The sequence below is a fragment of the Neophocaena asiaeorientalis genome, unplaced genomic scaffold, assembly GCF_003031525.2.
Source record: "Neophocaena asiaeorientalis asiaeorientalis breed wild unplaced genomic scaffold, Neophocaena_asiaeorientalis_V1.1 scaffold20, whole genome shotgun sequence".
Taxonomy (NCBI): Eukaryota; Metazoa; Chordata; class Mammalia; order Artiodactyla; family Phocoenidae; genus Neophocaena; species Neophocaena asiaeorientalis.
Genome location: NW_020173387.1, coordinates 728,202 through 749,363, shown reverse-complemented (window position 1 = coordinate 749,363; position 21,162 = coordinate 728,202). Strand labels below are relative to the sequence as shown.

The window sequence follows — 21,162 nt, the reverse complement described above, 5'->3', positions numbered from 1 at the left end:
TTGTATTGCTATAAACTTCCCTCTTAGAACTGCTTTTGCTGCATCTGATAGGTTTTGGATTATCGTGTTTTCGTTGTCATTTGTGTCTAGGTATTTTTTGATTTCCTCTTTGATTTCTTCAGTGATCTCTTGGTTCTTTAGTAACGTATTGTTTAGCCTCCATGTGTTCGTGCTTTTTATATTATTTTCCCTATAATTGATTTCCAATCTCATAGCGTTGTGGTCGGAAGAGATGCTTGACATAATTTCAATTTTCTTAAATTTACCGAGACTTGATTTGTGACCCAAAATGTGATCTATCCTGGGGAATGTTCTGTGTGCACTTGAGAAGAAAGTGTAATCTTCTGTTTTTGGATGGAATAGCCTATAAATATCAATTAAATCTATCTGGTCTGTTGTGTCATTTAAAGCTTCTGTTTCCTTATTTATTTTCATTTTGGATGATCTGTCCATTGGTGTAAGTGAGGTGTTAAAGTCCCCCACTATTATTGTGTTACTGTTGATTTCCTCTTTTATAGCTGTTAGCAGTTGCCTTATGTATTGAGGTGCTCCTATGTTGGGTGCATATATATTTATAATTGTTATATCTTCTTCTTGGATTGATCCCTTGATCATTATGTAGTGTCCTTCCTTGTCTCTTGTAACATTCTTTATTTTAAAGTTTATTTTATCTGATATGAGTATTGCTACTCTAGCTTTCCTTTGATTTCCATTTGCATGGAATATCTTTTTCCATCCTCTCACTTTCAGTCTGTATGTGTCCCTAGGTCTGAAGTGGATCTCTTGTAGACAGCATATGTACGGGTCTTGTTTTTGTATCCATTCAGCGAGGCTGTGTCTTTTTGTTGGAGCATTTAATCCATTCGTGTTTAAGGTAATTATCAATATGTATGTTCCTGTGACCATTTTCTTAATTGTTTTGGGTTTGTTTTTGTAGGTCCTTTTCTTCTCTTGTGTTTCTCATTTAGAGAAGTTCCTTTAGCATTTGTTGTAGAGCTGGTTTCGTGGTGCTGAATTTTCTTAGCTTTTGCTTGTCTGTAAAGCTTTTGATTTCTCCGTTGAATCTGAATGAGATCCTTGCTGGGTAGAGTGGTCTTGCTTGTAGGTTCTTCCCTTTCATCACTTTATTTTATTTATTTACTTACCAAAAGATTAACCATGTTTGATTTTTTTTTTTGGTCTGAAAAGTAACTGCCTTATTTTTTTTAACATCTTTATTGGGGTATAATTGCTTTAAGATGGTGTGTTAGTTTCTGCTTTATAACAAAGTGAATCAGTTATACATATACATATGTTCCCATATCTCTTCCCTCTTGCGTCTCCCTCCCTCCCACCCTCTCTCTCTCACTTTGTCACATGGTGCCACTCCCTTCTGGCTTGTAGAGTTTCTCCTGAGAAATCAGCTGTTTACCTTATCGGAGTTCCCTTTTATGTTATTTGCCTTCTTTCCCTTGTTGCTTTCAGTAATTTTTCTTTGCCTTTAATATTTGTCACTTTGATTACCATGTGTCTCGGTGTGTTTCTCCTTGGGTTATCCTGCCTGGGACTGACTCTCTGTGCTTCCTGGACTTGGGTGGTTATTTCCTTTCCCATGTTAGGGAAGTTTTCGACTATAATCTCTTCAAATATTGTCTCAGGTCCTTTCTCTCTCTCTTCTCCTTCTGGGACCCCTATAATGCAAATATTGTTGAATTTAGTGTTGTCCCAGAGGTCTCTTAGGCGGTCTTCATTTCTTTTCATTCTTCTTTCTTTATTCTGTTCTGTGGCAGTGAATTCCACCATTCTGTCTTCCAGGTCATTTATCTGTTCTTCTGCCTCAGTTATTCTGCTGTTGATTCCTTCTTGTGTATTTTTCATTTCAGTTATTGTATTGTCCATCTGTTTGTTTGTTCTTTAATTCTTCCAGGTGTTTGTTCTTTCATTCTTCCAGGTCTTTGTTAAACATTTCTTGCATCTTCTCGATCTTTGCCTCCATTCTTTTCCCAAGGTCCTGGATCACCTTTACTATCATTATTCTGAACTCTTTTTCTGGAAGGTTGCCTATCTCCACTTCATTTAGTTGTTTTTCTGGGGTTTTATCTTGTTCCTTCATCTGGTACAAAGTCCTCTGCCTTTTCATTTTGTCTGTCTTTCTGTGAATGTGGTTTTCCTTCCACAGGCTGCAGAACTGTAGTTCTTCTTGCTTCTGCTGTCTGCCCTCTGGTGGATGAGGCTGTCTAAGAGGCTTGTGCCACCTTCCTGATGGGAGGGACTGGTGGTGGGCAGAGCTGGGTGTTGCTCTGGTGGGTAGAGCTCAGTAAAACTTTAATCCTCTTGTCTGCTGATGGGTGGGGCTGGGTTCCCTCCCTGTTGGTTGTTTGGCCGGAGGTGACCTAGCACTGGAGCCTGCCTGGCTCTTTGGTGGGGCTAATGGCAGCCTCTCGGAGGGCTCACGTCAAGAAGTACTTCCCAGAACTTCTGCTGCCAGTGTCCTTGTCCCCACGGTGAGCCACAGCCACCCCCTGCCTCTGCAGGAGACCCTCCAACACTAGCAGGTAGGTCTGGTTCAGTCTCCTATGGGGTCACTGCTCCTTCTCCTGGGTCCCGATGCACACACTACTTTGTGTGTGCCCTCCACGAGTGGAGTCTCTGTTTCCCCCAGTCCTGTCGAAGTCCTGCAATCAAATCCCACTAGCCTTCAAAGTCTGATTCTCTAGGAATTCCTCCCCCCGTTGCCGGACCCCCAGGTTGGGAAGCCTGATGTGGGGCTCAGAACCTTCACTCCAGTGGGTGGACTTCTGTGGTATAAGTGTTCACCAGTCTGTGAGTCACCCACCCAGCAGTTATGGGATTTGATTTTATTGTGATTTTGTCCCTCCTACCGTCTCATTGCGGCTTCTCCTTTGTCTTTGGATGTGGGGTATCTTTTTTGGTGAGTTCCAGTGTCTTCCTGTCGATGACTGTTCAGCAATTAGTTGTGCTTCCAGTGCTCTCGCAAAAGGGAGTGAGCACACGTCCTTCTACTCTGCCATCTTGAGCCAATCCTAAATAACACCCTCTCTTAAAAACGATATGTAAGCTCCTTGGAAGATACAAACAGGGCTTATTGAAGGGAATTTAAGTATGGGGACCTGGCTTTCAGCTCTTCTCATGCTCAGAGGAGCCAACAACGCATGCTTTGGGCTAGACCCTACGTCTACTAACACCAATGCCATTCCTCCCTGGGGCATTCATTGCTTCAGACATTTTGTCCACCCCTCAGGCCCCAATTTCCATTAGATCTCCCCTGCTTTTTCTCTCAAGGCACCTTGAACTTCCCCTTATAAACTTATCCATAATTTTTCTTCATTACTTGTTAATGCGTGCCTCTCCCAGCATACCAGAAATTCCATGTATGTGTACCCAGTACCAAATGCAGACTCTGATACTTGGTGAGTGCTTAATAAATATTTGTGGATCTGTGTGTTCCTGTGGAGAATGGGGGGGAATGGGTGAGAATCTAAAAAACAATTTTAATAGGATTGAAAATCTTTCATCTTTCTGATCTCTTCATAAAAACGTATGTTGCCCAGCTAGATTGTGATTTTAGAAATTTGTGCTGCAGGAGTCGGTGAGGGATGTCTCAAGTTTGTCTTCATGTGACTGAACCAGAGTGGGTCCACTTGCCCATGCGCAGTAAAGCCTATCTACTGATACTGGGTCGTGGTGAATACAGTGCGGTGTTTATTGCAGGGTGCCAAACAAGGAGTCCAGGTAGCAAGTGCTTAAAAGACCCAAACTCCCTGAAGGCTTTCAGGGAAATGTTTATAAAGGCAGGGTGAGGGAGGGGGGTTGTCAGGTATGTGATCAGCTTGTGGACACTCCTCTGATTGGTTGGTGGTGAGGTAATCGGGAGTCAACATCATCAACCTTCTGGTTCCAACCGGCCTGTGCTTGTGGGAAGCAGACAGTTAACTTCTCCCACCCGGTGTGAGTTTCAGTATCTGCAAAACAGCTCAAAGGACGTGACTCAGAATATTATCTATAGCCCTTGAGGAGGAATTAAAGGTCCTTGACTCTTTTTAATGGCTAAACTGTTATTATTTTGTCTTGCTTGTCTTTTTTCCTTTCTTTCTGCATTTTCTCACTTCTCTGATTAAATTTATACTTTGACAAAAGTTTTTCTACAGGCAAAAGGTAGGAGGAGAACGTGGGGGGAGTTCTGTTCTGGGAAGGCCCCATAGGATCCTGTTTGGTTACATTCAGTCCTCTGATGCCATTTAGTTCATGCCCAAGATATATGCATATGTATGCAATGCAGTGACCAAGAAAGGGGGATTTACAGTCAGAAAGATCTCAGCTCAAATCCTCACACTATTTGCTGGTCGTGTGATTTTAGCTTCAGGAGCATAACTGAGGGCCCAGCTCCTGCCCCTCTGGATTCACTGCTGCATTTGTACCTAGGCTGTGTTTCCCATGGGCTGCTCCAAGCCAGTGAGTAAGCGCAGTCAGAGTACTAGTGCAGGCCATCCCAGGGACATGTGGGACTCCTCCAACGGGCCACCTTGGCTGCAGGACTCCTCGTTGGCCTGACTGAGACTTTCCTAGAGGTCCTTCTATGTCTCCTCCACAGGGTCCAGACTGGCATCGCCACCTGAAGGCGTGCTCTGCCTTCTCCTGCCCCCTCCTCTGAGCCTTTCCCTGGCACTTCCCCCCATACGGTTCTTGTACTTTTATTTTTAACATCTTTATTGGAGTATAATTGCTCTACAATTGTGTGTTAGTTTCTGCTTTATAACAAAGTGAATCAGCTCTACATAATACATATAGCCCCATATGGTTCTTGCACTTCTAATCCCATCTTGGCATCTGCTTCTTGGAGGACCCAGTGAATTAACACAGCTAGTCACCTAACCTCTCTCTGGCTCCGTTTCCTCATCTGTTAATTCCCTTTAGGGTTGCAGTGAGGATCAATGTGAATAACCTCGGAAACGTGGCCGGCATCCTGCACACAAGAGCTATCATGCATTCCCAGCTTTTCGCCTTCATGTTGCCCACTCCTGCTCCTTCCCATTGACTGTCTCTATTGCAGTATCTTGTAGCTCTTCCCTTCGGTTCCCAAGGTATCAACGAGCTCGATGCACCCCTCCCGCCCCCCACAATTCCCCTGTGTTAATATACTAACAAGAGCAGTGTTTTAACATGAGTTCTCTGTGGCATGACCTGTAGTCATTGTAATGATAGAACAGCTTAAACAAATCATGAAATGACGATGTATCTTTGGCTCCCTCCTAAGTCCCCTTTCTGCCTCTCTTTCTGTTCTGACTCCTTCAGTGCTGGGAGGAATAGACTTTAGCTGTCTCTTCTCTGCTCCCAGTAAAACCTGTTGTCCTGGAGGACGAACCAGTGAGGGTGCCTCGTGTCTCTTCTGTATTTAGCTGCCTATTCCTCCTGCCCATAGGATGGGCCCCCCTGGGCAGCTGAGGGTAGGAGCGATGGCTCTGGCTGCCTCTCCACACTGCTCTGGATCTTCCTTTAAGCACTTCATTCCCAAATGGCAGCCCCTCCTTTCTAGATGGGGCCTGAAGTTCTACTTGCACCAAAGTGGTGGTCAAATAGAGTCGATCTTGCTTATCTCTGCTTCAGGCACAGCACGTAGAAGGCTCTGCTTGGTAGACAGGATGGCCTTAGTGTAGGCAGCTGATGGGCAAAGTCCACCCTCTCCTCTGCTGCTGGAGCCCCTCAGAATGTCTCCTTTGCCATCTAGACCTCTCTGGGCTGGCCCATGGCAACTCATAAATGGCCTGATCCTCTAGGACAGACCTGCGTTCATTCAGCTGGACTTCTGAACTAGGGCTACACTGAGTGTCTTCGCTTAGTTCTTAGCTGAATTGAACTTTCTGAACTTTCTGGAATCTCCCCGAAAACACCCAGCCCTAACCCTTCCTTTCAGTATTTTCTGTTGCAGCGGTACATATTAGAGTTCTCGGCAATGTTTTACCAAAAACCGCCTTCCTCTGTAGAATCCAACAGCCCGGGAGCTCCTTTAAATTGGGCTGGGCGGACCGTGCGCTGCCTCTTGGCCTTTGGTAAGCTGCTATTTCCAAGACCTTCAGGACTCCCACGCCTGGGCTCGTTGCCCCACCCAGAGTTCCGACAAGTGAAAAGTTGAAAAACAAAGAATGATGAGACAGAGAGAGTAAACGCTGCTTATTGTAAAAAGTCAAACCGTAAACAAGCCTAGGGAGCAGACACTGTGGGTGTTCCGCCCGCCCGTATCTCTTGGCCTTCACCATTCCCATGCATGCTTGTGGCTTCCTCCTCCAAGCCCCCGTGACTGTCATTCTGAGGGCTTCCTTGGGCTTGCCCAAGCACAGGCAGAATGGGGAGTAAATGCCCCACGAGCGGCTCTCAACCATTGATGGCAGAAGCTGGTATATAACTACTCCGTCTTCCTTCCCCCTAGGGTGGGACGCGTCTAACGCAGGTTCTACACCAATTTCCAGTTGCCTTAGTTGCCCACAGTGATGACATGCTTGCTAACACACCCCCACTTCCCTCCTAGTGTTTCTTGAGTCTCTCTCTCATTCCAACTACTCACATCAAATCCTCATCTCCAGGTCTGCTTCTAGAGGAACCCAACCTAGAACAGTCCATATACTCTACAATATTGTCTGAAAATAGCCCTTCACATTGCTTGTAGCAATGAACTCCCTTTTTTTTGGCCCGTATACCTTCCTTAGTATGCACCCCCATTATATTCATACTTGTTTATTTATAAATGATATCCTTTCATTAACCAGTATATTAAGTCATGGGCTGTACCTTGGGCCAGCTTTATATCCATATTTTTAATAGGTACCTGGATAATTTTGAGTTCTCTGAACAACCTCTTTTCAGCTCTGACTAGATGGTCATTGTTTTGACTTCAACCGTGGTGGACAAAGAAGGTTCTAGAAAGTGGAGAAACGCATCATTTGTTGCATTGTGAGAAGGAGAACTCATTTTCAGGTTGTTTGATTCTTCTTGCCTTATTAATATTACTTCCAGGCAGGGTTTCCTTTGTGGGATTCTTCAAAGTCACCTGTTTATTTTATGAGGGCTGGTTTCGTTATAACTGGAGGCTAGAATCTGTAAACACACTTTACCTTATAAATGTTGCAAAATGCTGAAAGTAAATGACGAGGCTTATCATCCCTTCAATTCAGGAATTCCCACTCTGTCTTCAAAATCATTTGAGGATTCTTGTCTTGTGACTGTCTGACTTCCAGACAGGGGGAGGGTGGTGGCATGAATCCATATATTACCTACTAGTTGAGTTTATTTTCTTATTCTTTAGATCAAAAATCAATCTAGTCGAAGTTAGCGTCTTTCCCTCCCCTGCTGCAGTGGATCATCTTGACCACCCCTTGAGATGTGCACCCCTACTTTGGGCGCCACTGGTTTGCTTGCATCTGTTCCGCATTCCTCCGCCTGTTCTTCAAGAGCCTCCCTGCCCTGCATCCACCTCTCCAGGACACCCTGTTCCAGTCAGTCCAGCCTCTTCCCTCCTCTAGCCCTTTGTTTGTTCCCAGTTGTGACGTGGGCCCTCCCTCCCGCCCCAGTTCCATCCGTGGTGTTTTCATCTTTCCTTTCCCACGGGCTTCCTTCCTCACTCTGCTCCAGACCCCTGGAACATGTCTAGCCCTCACCACACTTTTTTTTTTTTAATGCACCACCTCCTTATTTGTCTGTAGCTGGGCTCTAACAGCTGCCCACAGGCTAGAGCCACCTGAGTGCAGAGAGGACAGAGAGCTAATTGGAGGTGACGCTTAATCTTATTAAGTGGCGCCGGGATCCTACATTCCGTAACCAGCCCAGGGGCCCGAGGATCCTCTGGGCTCTGCTCTTCCGGCTCTTCCAGCGTCTGTCTCCTCTGGTAACTGGCTGGGGAGTGTAAATATTAATTGGTCTATGGCACGCAGGTAGTAAGGAAGCCATAGAGAAATTACTCCAACTCCTAGCTGAGAGGATAGAACAGTGCCGGCTCAGGGTGAATTAGGCTGCATTCTTCGTGGATTACAGCTTCTGTTCTGCCTTCCAGACTGAGTCAAACACATTCATTATAAGACTTTTTGTTTTAAGCCCACATTTATTTTTTGAAACTAGATCTCCCAAAGCATAGAACTAACCTACTTATTTTTTTTACAGCTTTATTAAGATATATTTCACATACTATATAATTCACCCACTTAACGTGTACAGTGGGCTTTAGTTAATTGACAGAATTGTGCGGTCAGTTCATGGGATGTTCAGTTTTACGTGTCAGCTGGGCTAGGCTACAGTCTCCAGTTATTCAATTAAACGCTAATCTAGGTGCTGTGTGAAGGTGTTTTGTAGATGTGATTAAAGTCCACAATCAGTGAACTTTAAGTAAGGGAGATTATTTTAGATAGTCTGGGTAACCCTGATTCAGTCAGGTGAAAGGCCGTAAGAGCAGACCTGGGGTTTCCCAGGAGAAGAAGGAATCCTGCCTACAGACTGCAGCTGTAGCTCGTGCCTGGGAATTCCAGCCTGCTCCTCCTGGTGGCAGGCCCTATGGATTTCAGACTTGCCTAGCCAGCCCCACAATCGCATAAAGTAACTCTCCATGCAATTAGAGTCCTAAACACTGGACCGCTAGGGAATTCCCTAAATCTCTTAATATATGTCTCCTATCATTTATATGTTTCTGGTTGAACCCTGATTGATACAAACTCACTTTGAAAATACAAGAACAAATTTCCATTTTCCGTAGGAGCCTGCTTTTCTCTGGGATCTCTTGCAATCTTCTACCCTTTTGCTCTGTGTTCTTAAGGGTGTTTCTATCTTCCCTCCTGCCTGCAGGGGCTAAGTTCTGGATTTAATTTTCATTGTATATAGGTACGGTCAAAGAAATTTTCACCACCACAACAGTTTGTTTGGACTCTATTTGAAATCTTTCCTGTTGCGATTTCCACTGGAAGGTAAATTTCATGGGGAAGGGGGAAGGATCTTAGTCTGCTCTGCTTATTAAGATACCTCAAGAGCCCAGAACTGTGCCTGACACATAGTAGATGCTCAGTAAACATTTGTTGAATGAATGAATGCCCACAATGGCGTGTAAACTTGAAAGAAGGAGAGGGTTTTCTTTTACATCCTCCATAAAAGCCTAACAGTGTAGAAGCATCGAGGTACTTGTGGTAAATTACAAAAATGGCCACAAATCCTTCCCTTCTCCTAAAAGCTGGAGTCTGTTTCTCCATCTCTCAAATCTAGGCTTGGCTATGTGAATTGCTTTGGTCAATAGGACATGAACAAATGTGATATAAGCAGAGACTTGAAAAGCGCCTAGGTATTAGGGCTTGGAATTGGAACTCTAACACGACCGTGAGCTAGCCTGCTAGTGGGTGACAGGCTACAAAGAGAACCAAGGCATCGTATCTGACAGTGTACCAACCACCAGACACGAGAGTGAGGCCATTCTAGATCATTCAACCAGCTGCCAAACTATAAGCTGAACACAGACACGTGAGCCAGTCCAGATCAGAAGGACTGCCCAACTGACCCATTGGCTAGTGAGCCAAATAAAATGTTTGTGATTTTAAACTGCTAAATTCAGGTCATTTTTTACACAGTAATAGATAAACGATGCAGTACTCAATAAATTCCCAGGTTCAGATAAAGATACGTCATCCCAGTTCGCAAATATTGTGTGCCTGCTCTATGCCAGGCTCTGTGCTTGGCACCAAGAATAAGAAGATTAAAAGATGTGGATCCTGAAAGCCTCCTTAAACATGACACCAAAAAACAAGTGACTAAAGAAAAAAATTGATAAATTGGATTTCATAAAAATTTAAAACTTTGGGGCTTTAAAGGGCACCATCAAGAAAGTGAAAAGACAACCCACAGAATGGGTGAAAATATTTACAAATTATGTGTCTGTTAAGGGACTTGATTCCAGAATATATAAAAAACTACCATTCAATAATAAAAAGTTAACCCAATTTCAAAATGGGCAAGGGATCTGATTAGACATTTCTCCATAGAATATATACAAATGGTAATAAACATATGAAAAGATGCTCAACATCATTAGTTATTAGAGAAAAGCAAATCAAAACCACAATGAGATATCACCTTACATCTGCTAGGATGGCTATAGTAAAAAAGACACACAATAGCAAGTGTTGGTGAGGATATGGAGAAATTGCTGGAGGAAATGTAAATGTTAAACACAGAGTTACCATAAGACCTAGTCTGGATTGTACTCTGACACCAGTCAACCAATCCTCCAATTCTCCGGACACCAATTGGATGTCCAACGATTCAATTTAATTCTGACACTAACTACCTGGAGTTAGTGACAGATTCCACAGATTTAAGGGTTCAGTCCCACTTGACTGCCCCCGATGCCAGTGTAATGTCCTGGGCCACCCGTACTTCTGGCTATAAATTGTAGGTTCCCACGACCCCCTCCTTAAGTTCAATAGTTTGCTAGAATGGCTCACAGACCTCAGGGAAATACTTTACTTACATTTATGGCTTTATTATAAAGGATGCAACTCAGGAATAGCCAGATGGAAGAGATACACAGGGCAAGGTATGGAGAAGGGAGGGAGCATAGAGCTTCTATGCCTTCTCCAGGCACACCACTGTCCCAGCAAGTCCATGTGTTCACCAGCCTGGAAACTCTCCGAATCTCATTGTTCAAGAGTTTTTTATAGAGTTCCATCTCCAGCACCACCTCCCTTTCCCAGAGGGGTTGGTGGGTGGGGCTGAGAGTTGGGGCTGGTTGTGCATAGCAAAAACCCCCACAAATCCTATCACTCAGGAAATTCCAAGGGTTTTAGGAGCTCTGCCAGGAGCTGTGGGCAAAGACTAAATATATTTTTGTATTATATCACACCCAGAAATTCCACTCCTAGATATATACCCAAGAGAAACTAAAACATGCATCCACACATAAACTTCTATGGGAATGTTTACAGCAGCGTTATTCATAATAGCCCCAAAGTAGAAACAACCCAAATGTCCACCATTTGAAGAATGGATAAGCAAAATATGATATATTCATAAAGGGGGATATTATTTAGCAGTAAAAGGAATGAAGTTCCTTCCATGCAAAAACATGGATGACCCTTGAAAACACTATGCTAATGGAAAGACGCCAGACGCACGAAAAACATACATCGTATGATTGTATTTCGATGAAATGTCCAGAATAGGCAACTGTATGGAGACAGAAGGTAGATGACTGGTTGCCAAGGGCTGCGGGGGTTGGCAGGAGTGGATGGAGACTGACTGCAAATGGCTACAGGGTGATAAAAATGTTCTAAAATCAGTTTGTGGTAGTAGTTGTACAACTCTTTGAATATACTAAAAGGCATTAACTTGTACACTTTAGATGGGTGAACTGTATGGTGTGTGAATTATATCTCAATAAAGCTCTTTTCACAAAGTTGAGCAAGTTGGCCAAAGGTGAACAATTATTAGTAGATAAGCTGGGTTGGGACTTGAGTCCAGGTCCTATCTGCACACTGTCTTTCTTTCTGTTTGTATCTCAGTAATGCCTAACATATTTATTTATCTCAAGACCAGTGCACATAGAAAAATGCATAATAATATCTAACACATGTATTACAATGTTTTATAATCCATCTTCTTTTTTTAACTTTAAAATAGACTGCGAGCACTTTTCCATGTCATGACGTAGTCTTCTACCACATAAAATTTAATAGCTACGTAGTATCCCGTTGTATGGCTGAACCTTAACTTGTCCAACCAGGTCCCTATGATTTGAATGGTTTCTAATATGGGGCTATTATCAAACTCAGTGCTATAAACAGGCTGGTGGGCTTTCTATTTTTGATAGCGTCTATGACCTTTTTTCACTGACCAGTGTAACGTTTCTCTCCTTACAAAACTTTTTACTAAAGCATGATGTACATATATAAGTGTCCATATCGTAAGTGTAGAAGTGGCCATGTTTCAGAAACAGCAGCCCTGTGTAACCAGCATCCAGTTGAAGAAACAGAACATGACCAGCACTCCAGAAGCCCCCTCCTACCCTCCATATCTTTTTTCCTTCTTCAGTTGACTATCAGGTGGCAGTACCTCAAATTGGCAAATCCAACGCCCCCCCTTGGAGCACTTGTGTCTCTCTATTCTGTTTGTGCCTTGGCTGTCCCGCTTTCAATGCTCTGATGTCTGGTAACCTTAATCGTCACCTGAGCATCACCTCGACCTTTAGTTTCCACGTTTTGGGTAGCTTCAGGAGCTGAGTGGGCAGCTGGCGAGTTAAGCTGGCATGGGTGAGTGGCATGACCAGGCATGTGGTGTCATCTTCCCCGCCCTACACGCCTGACAGTGTGTATAAGGAGGGCCTAAGCCCTGGTTGTGAGCGAGGGCCAGACGTTCTATACTAGTGGATCTCGACCTTGGCTGCGTATTGGAATCCCTGGAGGGCTTTAAAATATAATGATGCCTGGGACCCACCCCCAGAGATTCTGATTTAATTGGCTTGGAGTATGGCCTGGACATGGAGATTTTTTTTTAATACCCAGATGATTCCAAAACGCAGCCAAGGCTGGGAACCCATGCTCTCCACTCGGATTCTCTTTGGCTTTTGTGGGTGTACTGCTTGGTGTCAACATTAGCTGAAGGTTAAATGCTAGATCTCATTGACTCCATAATATGTTTGTAATTCACTGCAACTGTTTTTGGCTTTCTTCAGAGGGTTTGTGCAATGCTATTTTGACAAACATCGCACTCTCTTAGATTGAACTGACATTCTCTGAGATGGCTGTGGGTGTACCAGGTCATTTAGCCTGAATGGGAATTAAGATGTCTTAAAACAATAATGAGTTACCAGATGTGTAAATTACACAAGGGAGATTTGCAAAGCCATCATGCCTGATCCGTCTAAATTGTTCCCTGTTTCCTGCAGAGGATACGAGCCTTTAGAAGGGCACTCTGCAGGCAGGGGGGACTTTCCCAAACAGAGGCCCAGAGAGCATACCTGAAAGATGATTAAAGAAAGTTTCTTTTATAAGTTACCTTCAAGAGGGAAAAGGAAATACCTGGTTTATGAGCCAAAACCAATGGGCTGAGCAAATATCAGACAAAGGGAAGAGAAAGGAGTTTGAGCAAAGCGAGAAGGGAGATGAGTCTGGAGGAAGTTGATGCTTCTAGGGTGTCCCCAGTAGAGGGAACAATCAGCTAGCTTACCTGGTGGGGTTGTTGGCAGGTGTAAGCAGAGCTACCCAGGTACTGAGGCACAGGGAACACGAGCAAGTGTCATCCGTGTTAGACAGAAAGGGTGATAAACAGTGAAGGCAAGAGTACAGATATGGAAACGCCTCCTGATTCCCAGGGAAATGTCATGCTCTCCTCAGTTTCACCCTCCTAAATGTTTGCACGAGAATGCTGATGCATGGGCTGGAGCGCCTAGGAGCCCCATCCTTTCTCAAGGAGTGCCTGGTGGACCCTGGCCAGAAGGTCAGCTCCAGCAGAGCTCAGAGTTGATGATACACTTTCCCGCATGATTTCGAAGCAGTGGTGGGTTCTGTCTTGTATTTATACAACCAACGGAAAGAATCTATTTTGGAGAAAACAGGCAAAGAAGGGAGCTGAGGATAGTAATTTTGTATCCTGCTCTGTAATTTAGTCTGGTATTCTCTGCTGAAGGAGAAAATAGTCCCTGTGTTAACAGACAGCAGAGGATGAGGGAAAGATGGATCAAGGAATTTGGACCCTGGTTGTGGAATTTTCAATGTGTTAGGAAGAGAGGAAATACTTTTAACTTTTTTTTCCCATTTTAAACATCATAGAAAGACATTGCTTATTTGTGGAGGAGATAGATGTACAGATTCAGCTACAGATGGATGGATAGATAGATAAATATAGCAGGGTAGGCAGTGTAACAACCGATAGATGAGAGGAAGTGAGGGTATTGGCCAAGAGCATAGATTCTGAAGACAGACTGCTGCCTGTGACAGTCACAGCTGTCACTAATAAGTGACCTTGGGCAGGTTATACAACCTCTCTGTGCCCCAGCGTCCTCATCTGTAAAATGAGATAGTAAGAGTACATACCTCATGGAGCCTGGCACAAAGTAAGCCAATCAAATTTCACTTTAATTTTATTATTATCAGGATATTACGAGAGAACTGATGAGGACTATCTACCCCAGCCTGAGGAAGTCAGAGAGAATCACCTCCCCGATTAGGGGAGGTGGTAGCCTGGGCTGAGTCTCAGATGGTGAATATGAATTGGCAAGACAGGACGGAGACAGAATTCTCATTCTAGGCAGAGGAGTGGGGTCTGCGGGTGAGAAACATGTTTGTAAGGAAGGTTGTTAAGTGATTTGTTTTTTTTTTTTGAAGTACGCGGGCCTCTCACTGCTGTGGCCCCTCCCGTTGCGGAACACAGGCTTGGGACGTGGAGGCCCAGCGGCCATGGCTCACGGGCCCAGCCACTCCGCGGCATGTGGGATCTTCCCGAACCGGGGCACGAACCCGCGTCCCCTGCATCGGCAGGCAGACTCTCAACCACCGCGCCACCAGGGAAGCCCCGATTTGTATTTTTTGAATCATAATTCCCTCCATGTTTGAAAAATAGGTGAACACATATGTGGAAGTCACAATGTGGTTTTTGGGTTTTTTTTTTTTCTTTCCCTTCCCGTCCACAGGATTACTGCAGCGTAAGGCGGTTCAGAAACATCTTGTAATGTCTCCTAGTCTCCTCCCCAAGGTCTGTAGTCTACAGTTTGGAAATCATTGCTGGAGTGTGCTGTATCCTGGACTCAGGTCCTGCTTTCCTTCGACAGTGCTATCCACATGGAGAGCCACTGAAGGTTTTCAAATGGAGGAACCGTGGGGAAAATGATTACTCATCATCCATTTCAACGTCCTTTCAGTGTGCCTTTACATGTAGCAGAGTCTACAAATCTAAAACTACATTTCCCAGACTCCCTGGCAGCTGAGTAATTTCAGTTCCACCAGCCAGATGCGGTCACATGAGACAAATTCAGACCTCTTCCAAGTGGGGAAAGACGCATGGTGGGAAGCTTATGTTTTGCGGGCGCATCTTACAACAGGTCTGGTGTGCCTCTGAAGCCAGGGGTTCCAGCAGTGGCTTCCTGAATCCCCACATCACATCTGAGGTCGGGACCCTGGGGCCAGCTGCTGCGAGGGCAGCTTGCCAGTTTGCTTACACAACACTTTCCTGAAGGTGGTGGTTTGCTGTCAGGGGAACCAAGTTAGCACACGTCTGGGTTCTGCTGTATCCTGGACCCAGGCCATGCTTGCTTTCCACCTCTCTCCCGTGCAGGGTCAACCCCACTTCCCCTGTCTCCTTTCCCCTGCCCATGGCCCTTCCTTAGAGTCCCCTGGTCTCTACCACAGCTTTGGGAAGGGAATCTGCACTGGCATCTCGGTTACTTTCCTCCCAGGAGGCACCTGGGCTTCTTATGCAAATTTCTCTCCTCCCACTTATGCAGATTTGACCATTCCCCTGCCTTTAAGCTAGTTGTTTGTTTAACCTTAAAAAGAAAATAAAAAAGGACATGGCCAAATGAACAGGTAAATAAACTGACTGAAATGGACAGGCAGGAACTTCCAGGTAATTTATAAAGAAAGCAAGTTGTGGTCAGAGTAAGGAGCTGTCCTCTGAAGCAGAAGGAATAATCTTTCAGGATCTGGAACTTAAAGAGAAGTGAGATAGAGTAAACGATAGCTCTGACCTGGGGTGGGGTGGGAGAGTTTCCAGTCTCCACAGTGTCCCCAAGTGAACTGTAGGGGTCTGCTCTGCCCTCAGAGGCCTGGCCGAGGGCCCCAAGAGGGGGCTGAAATCCAGGCCAAGCCCCCCTCGCCAAACTGCAGTCCCCAGCATGGGGCTGTGTGCTCCCAGAGGAAGGAATGGGCCCCTTTTAAAATCCACGTTATGGTAGTTCTATTTGTAGTTTTTTAAGGAACCTCCATACTGTTCTCCATAGTGGCTGTATCAATTTACATTCCCACCAACAGTGCAAGAGTGTTCCCTTTTCTCCACACCCTCTCCAGCATTTATTGTTTCTAGATTTTTTGATGATGGCCATTCTGACCGGTGTGAGATGATACCTGGTTTTAGTTTTGATTTGCATTTCTCTAATGATTAATGATGTTGAGCATTCTTTCATGTGTTTGTTGGCAGTCTGTATATCTTCTTTGGAGAAATGTCTATTTAGGTCTTCTGCCCATTTTTGGATTGGGTTGTTGGGAGGGAGGGAGATGCAAGAGGGAAGAGATATGGGAACATATGTATATGTATAACTGATTCACTTTGTTATAAAGCAGAAACGAACACACCATTGTAAAGCAATTATACTACAATAAAGATATTAAAAAAAAAAAAAGAAAATCCACATTAATGGGTCATAGGGGCCGTCCTAGTTCCCGGTGATGGGACAGAGAGAGAGGCCCAGACATGCCCGTGTCAAAGCCTCCTGACAGCTGGAAGGGTACTCCCTCCCCCAGCCTCCAAAGCATGGAGGGCGGCTGGATGTGCAGAGCTGTGTGCCCAGCCCTCTCCCAGCTCTGCCTGAGACAGCAGTTTGCCCTTTGATTACATAACCACACGGAAAGGGTGAGGTGGCATTGACTTTGTTATTGTTTCGTCTGCCAAGTGTTTTCAAGCCATAAACTGCGCGTTGGGAACTCTGCGATCTTTCTTGGGACTTGGAAAACTGCTTAGAGTGTTTCCTGTGGTGAGAGGGTGCAGAGGAGAAAAAGAGGAGGAGACGTAGTCCTCTTGGAACGCAAACTGCCACTGTCCTTTCTAGTGTGACTAACCGCGTTTGGCCTTTCCTTCCTCACCTGGGGAACATGTTCGACAAGTATAAAACTGGAGCAGGGTGTTTGCAGACATGCTTTGAAGGTGCCAGGCCTTCTGCTGTAATAGCACTGCAGACCGTGCTTTCTACTGCGCGGAGCCACGTCCACCCAAAAACAGACAACAGGTTTGACCAGAGTGAGCCGCTTGGGCACGGAGGCCCTCAGCCTGCTGTTAAGTGGGCGGCAGCTCCGGGAGGCAGCTCCGGGAGGGCGGCGGAGCAGGCAGAGAAGGACGTGTCGGTAGCAGCCCTGGGGCAGGAAAACGAAAGTGCACACGAGAGAATATCAGAAAGTCAGCTTTAAGGAGTTTCAACCGTAAATGTAAGCCATTCAAACCACTTTTTAAAAAGCACTAAAGGGAACAAACACGCCGTGAGGAGCTGGTTTACTCCATCTGTAGCAGATGCTGTGCTTCTGCGCTGCCAGCCCTCTGCATTTTCACACACACCGGCCCGACTTCCAATAGGCAGCAACGGCTGCTCTGCCCTGAGACGTAATCTGGATGCTACAGCGGCCCCCAAAGTGCCCTCGCTTCTCAGGCAGGGTGACTCAGGTGCGTGTGTTCTCACTGGTCACCCCGTGTCCCTCAGCAGGATGAGGTTCCAGCGGCCCACAGTGGCAGCTAGCTTGATAACATCCTTTTAAGTGGCTTCCTTCCCTCCCCTGCCTGTTCTAGCTTCCCCGATGCCCTACTGAAGTGCCCAGAAATCTCCTCCCAAATCAACCACTTGCACTGGAATCCTGGTATATATATCAGTGCCTAGTTCTAGGGGAACCCACATCCTCCTACCTTGATCTGTTTTATTGAAATTTGCTCTCTTACCTTGTTTAACAGGTTTCGCTTTCCTCTAAGCTGTTCATTCTCAAACTCCGTACCAAGCTGGAGTGGCCCCTCCCTCCAAATGATGTGTTTGATACATCAAGTTAAAAAAAATCCTTTTGTGACTCTAAGGCACTTTCTTTGGTAGATTGGAATTTGTTGTATTAGATATTTGTTCTGGTATCTGAATCACAGATGGGCTTTCATTTGGTAAATGTTTTCTCTGATAATATAGAGCTCAAGCTAATTCTTTTGTGAATCCTTTCATTTAAAAAGCCCAAATTCTATTGAATTTTCATGTAGTTTGTTTCCTTAAAGTGAACTATACCCACTTTGATTTAAATGGGGTTCACCTATAGTCTCCCCACTCTTTTTATGCTATTTATACTAGTGCTATTTAGCCTCTTAGCAAGCAACGAACACAGAACTATAAGAAGTATAATATCGATGGTACAGAGCCTATGGGAAATTAGTCGTGTTCCCCAATATCACTTTAGGATTACCATAATGTTTCTTTTTCTGTCGTTAATTTGCTGAGGGATGCTGGATAAATCTCTCTGACTCTGCATTCTTCAGTTTTTAAAACTGAATTAAATATTAATATTTGAAGTTATATGAACTAAAGAAAGAATATGACTATATCTCTTTTTTAGAAATGAAATATTAGAGCTTATTTCAGTATAAAAGCAATGTATATATAGAGAAAACTAGAAGAATTCAGAAAAGAAGAAAAGCATCTCTATTTCTCACGCATAAAGAAAACAGCATTACATTGGTTTAGTTTCTTTCAATCTTTCTATGTACAGGTTTTGTTTTCATAAAAACATTATCATCGTAGCATAAGCACATTCCATGTCATTATCTTTCATTGGAATCAGACACCATCTTAACAGCAACATGAAATTCCAGTGAGCAGATAATCCATAGGTTACTCCCCTAGTTCCCTATGTTCAGACACTTTTCCCCTATTTTTGCTGTTATAAATAATGCCCAGCAGGATTTAATTTGTATTACAGTATGTTTCCCCAGTTTTCCCCCGGCGATTGTTAATCCTCATGCATGATGGGTTGGGTGGATCCCATGCTACAAAAATAACGGGCTTCTCTACGTCTCTTCTACACATACTGAGTGCCTGGTCTGTGCTGGGCATGTCCAGGGAGCCACAGATGATTACAGCATCTGTCTGCAGGGAGCTTGGCACGTAGAAGAGGAACACAGACCTGTAATCCGTAAATAACAGCAGGCTAGTAAGAGTTCTACACAGGGTTTGAGAGCTCTCCCAGGGTATAGTGAGAGCCCACAGGAGCAAGTCTGTAACTTTAGCTAGTGAAGGGTTTTGGAAGCATGAGTAAGACTTTTCCAGACAGCGCAGATAAAGAAAATAAGGAAATAAATCAGGGCAGAGTGATAGCAATGGGAGGAGGGCAGCAATTTTTGACCGGGTGGATAGGGGAGACCTCTCTGAAGAGGTAACATTTGAACTGAGACCTGAACGACAAGGACTTCCCAGCCGTTCAAGGACCTGGTGGAAGAGTGCTTACGGCAAAGGAACAAGCACCAAAGAGACTTAAGTTATCTTGGCTTGTTCAAGGAAGAGCATGATGGGAATGACGTGAGTGAAAGGGAGAGTAGTTGACATCAGGCAACGGGAGAGGAAACTAAAATGGGTTAAAGAAAAAGCTTGTAGGGCCGGTGTGAGAGCTCAGCTGGTACTGGAGAACACAAATCAGGAGTGTTACCAATGCATAAGGTAACAGTAGCAGTAGAAGTAGAGAGGGCAGATGGTCGGATTGATATATGGTTGGAGGTTGCAGGACAAGTGTAACAAAAAAGGTAGTGGGGCAAAGGAGTGAAATCTAGTGGGAGTGGAGGGTTTACAGTGTTGTGGTCTAAGGGCTAGGCTGGATGAGAGTGGAAGATGAGAAGGTTGGCAAGAGGCAAGCGTGACAAACGGAGAAAGCAGAAGCCTGGCAATTGGAGGTCTTCGAGGGTTTACAGAGCATATGTGATAGAAACAAGGTAGAGATAGAGCTAGAAAGACAAAGAGTTTTACCCTGAGAATAGAATAGTGGAGTTTAAGAGAGAAGAGTTCAAACAGCTTTGGGTGCTTTCAAGGTCCACTGTTGAGGTAAAATGGAGTTAATGGTTGAAGAAGTAATCAGGGAAGTGTGAAGTGTGGTGTAAGATAGGGTGTTGGGACGTCATCAAATTAAACACTTTTGTGCCTCAAAGGTCATCATCAAGAAGGTGAAAAGACAACTCAGAATGGGAGGGAGTTTTTGCAAATGATGTGATAAGGGACTTGTATCTAAAAAATATGAAGAGCTCTTACAATTCAATAATAAAAAGATAACTAACCCAATTAAAAAATAGGCAAGGAATTTGAATAGATATTTCTCCAAAGACAATATACAAATGGCCAATGAGCACATGAAACGATCTTCAACATCATTAGCCATCAAGGAAATGCAAACCAAAACCACAATGCGATACTACTTCACACCCACTGGAATGCTTATAACCAAATAATCAGATAATGAACAAGTGTTGGCAAAATATGGGGAAATTGGAACCCTCACACACTGGTGAGAATGTAAAATGGTGGCCGCTTCAGAAAATAGTTCGGCGGTTCCTAAAAATGTTAAAATTAGAGTTAGCATATGACCCAGCAATTTCACTCCTAGGTATATACCCAAGAGAAATAAAAGGATAGGTCCATACAAAAACTTGTACACAGATGTTCATAGCAGCATCACTTAATAGCCCGAAGTGGAAACAACCCAAATGTCCATCAGCTGACAAATGGATACACACAATGTTGTATATCCATACAATACTGTAACATGGATGACCCTTGCAAACATTACACTAAGTGAATGGACACAGTCACAAAAGACCACATATTATATGATATGTGATTCTATTTACATAAAATGTCCGGAATAGGCAAATCTATAGACGCAGAAAGTAGATTTGAGGTTGCTGAAAGTAGATTAGGGGTTGGGGTTAATGGGGAGTGGCCAGCATTTTCTTAATGAAATAGAACAGAATAGAATATATCTTTACATCTCAGCTCAGGTACCATTTCCTCAGAAAGTCTTCCCTTATTAGGTCAAATCCTCCTCCCTTGGAGCCTTTGTAGCACCAAGCACAGTTGAAAGTTTGCATTTATTTGCGTGATGATTGGATGGATGTTGAGATCACAGGATGTGGATACAAATCCATTGCATCTCCTCTACCTAGCACAGTGTCTGGCACAGAGCAGATGATTTGTAAATCTCTGTTGAAAGAAGGAAGTTGGTAAGTTGGGGGCCAAAGGTCTAGATGAAAAGAACAGAGTAATCTAGAGGGAAAGGAATAAAATTGGGGATGTAGATGAGGTCTCTAAAATAAAGGTCTCTAAGACAATGTTTCTCAAACTGGGGGTTACAACACATTAGTGAGTTTGTGAAAATGATATACTAAGTTGTGGTCTGCATTTCTAAAAATGAAATAGAAGAGAAGATAGCAGAG

At 44.2% G+C, this 21,162-nt stretch overlaps 1 pseudogene; it reads right to left on the bottom strand.

The window, feature by feature from the left end:
- The window catches only part of LOC112400722 (tubulin epsilon and delta complex protein 2-like), a 21,113-nt pseudogene extending 4,291 nt beyond the window's left edge, over window positions 1-16,822 (bottom strand).
- Window positions 16,823-21,162: the final 4,340 nt, after the last annotated feature.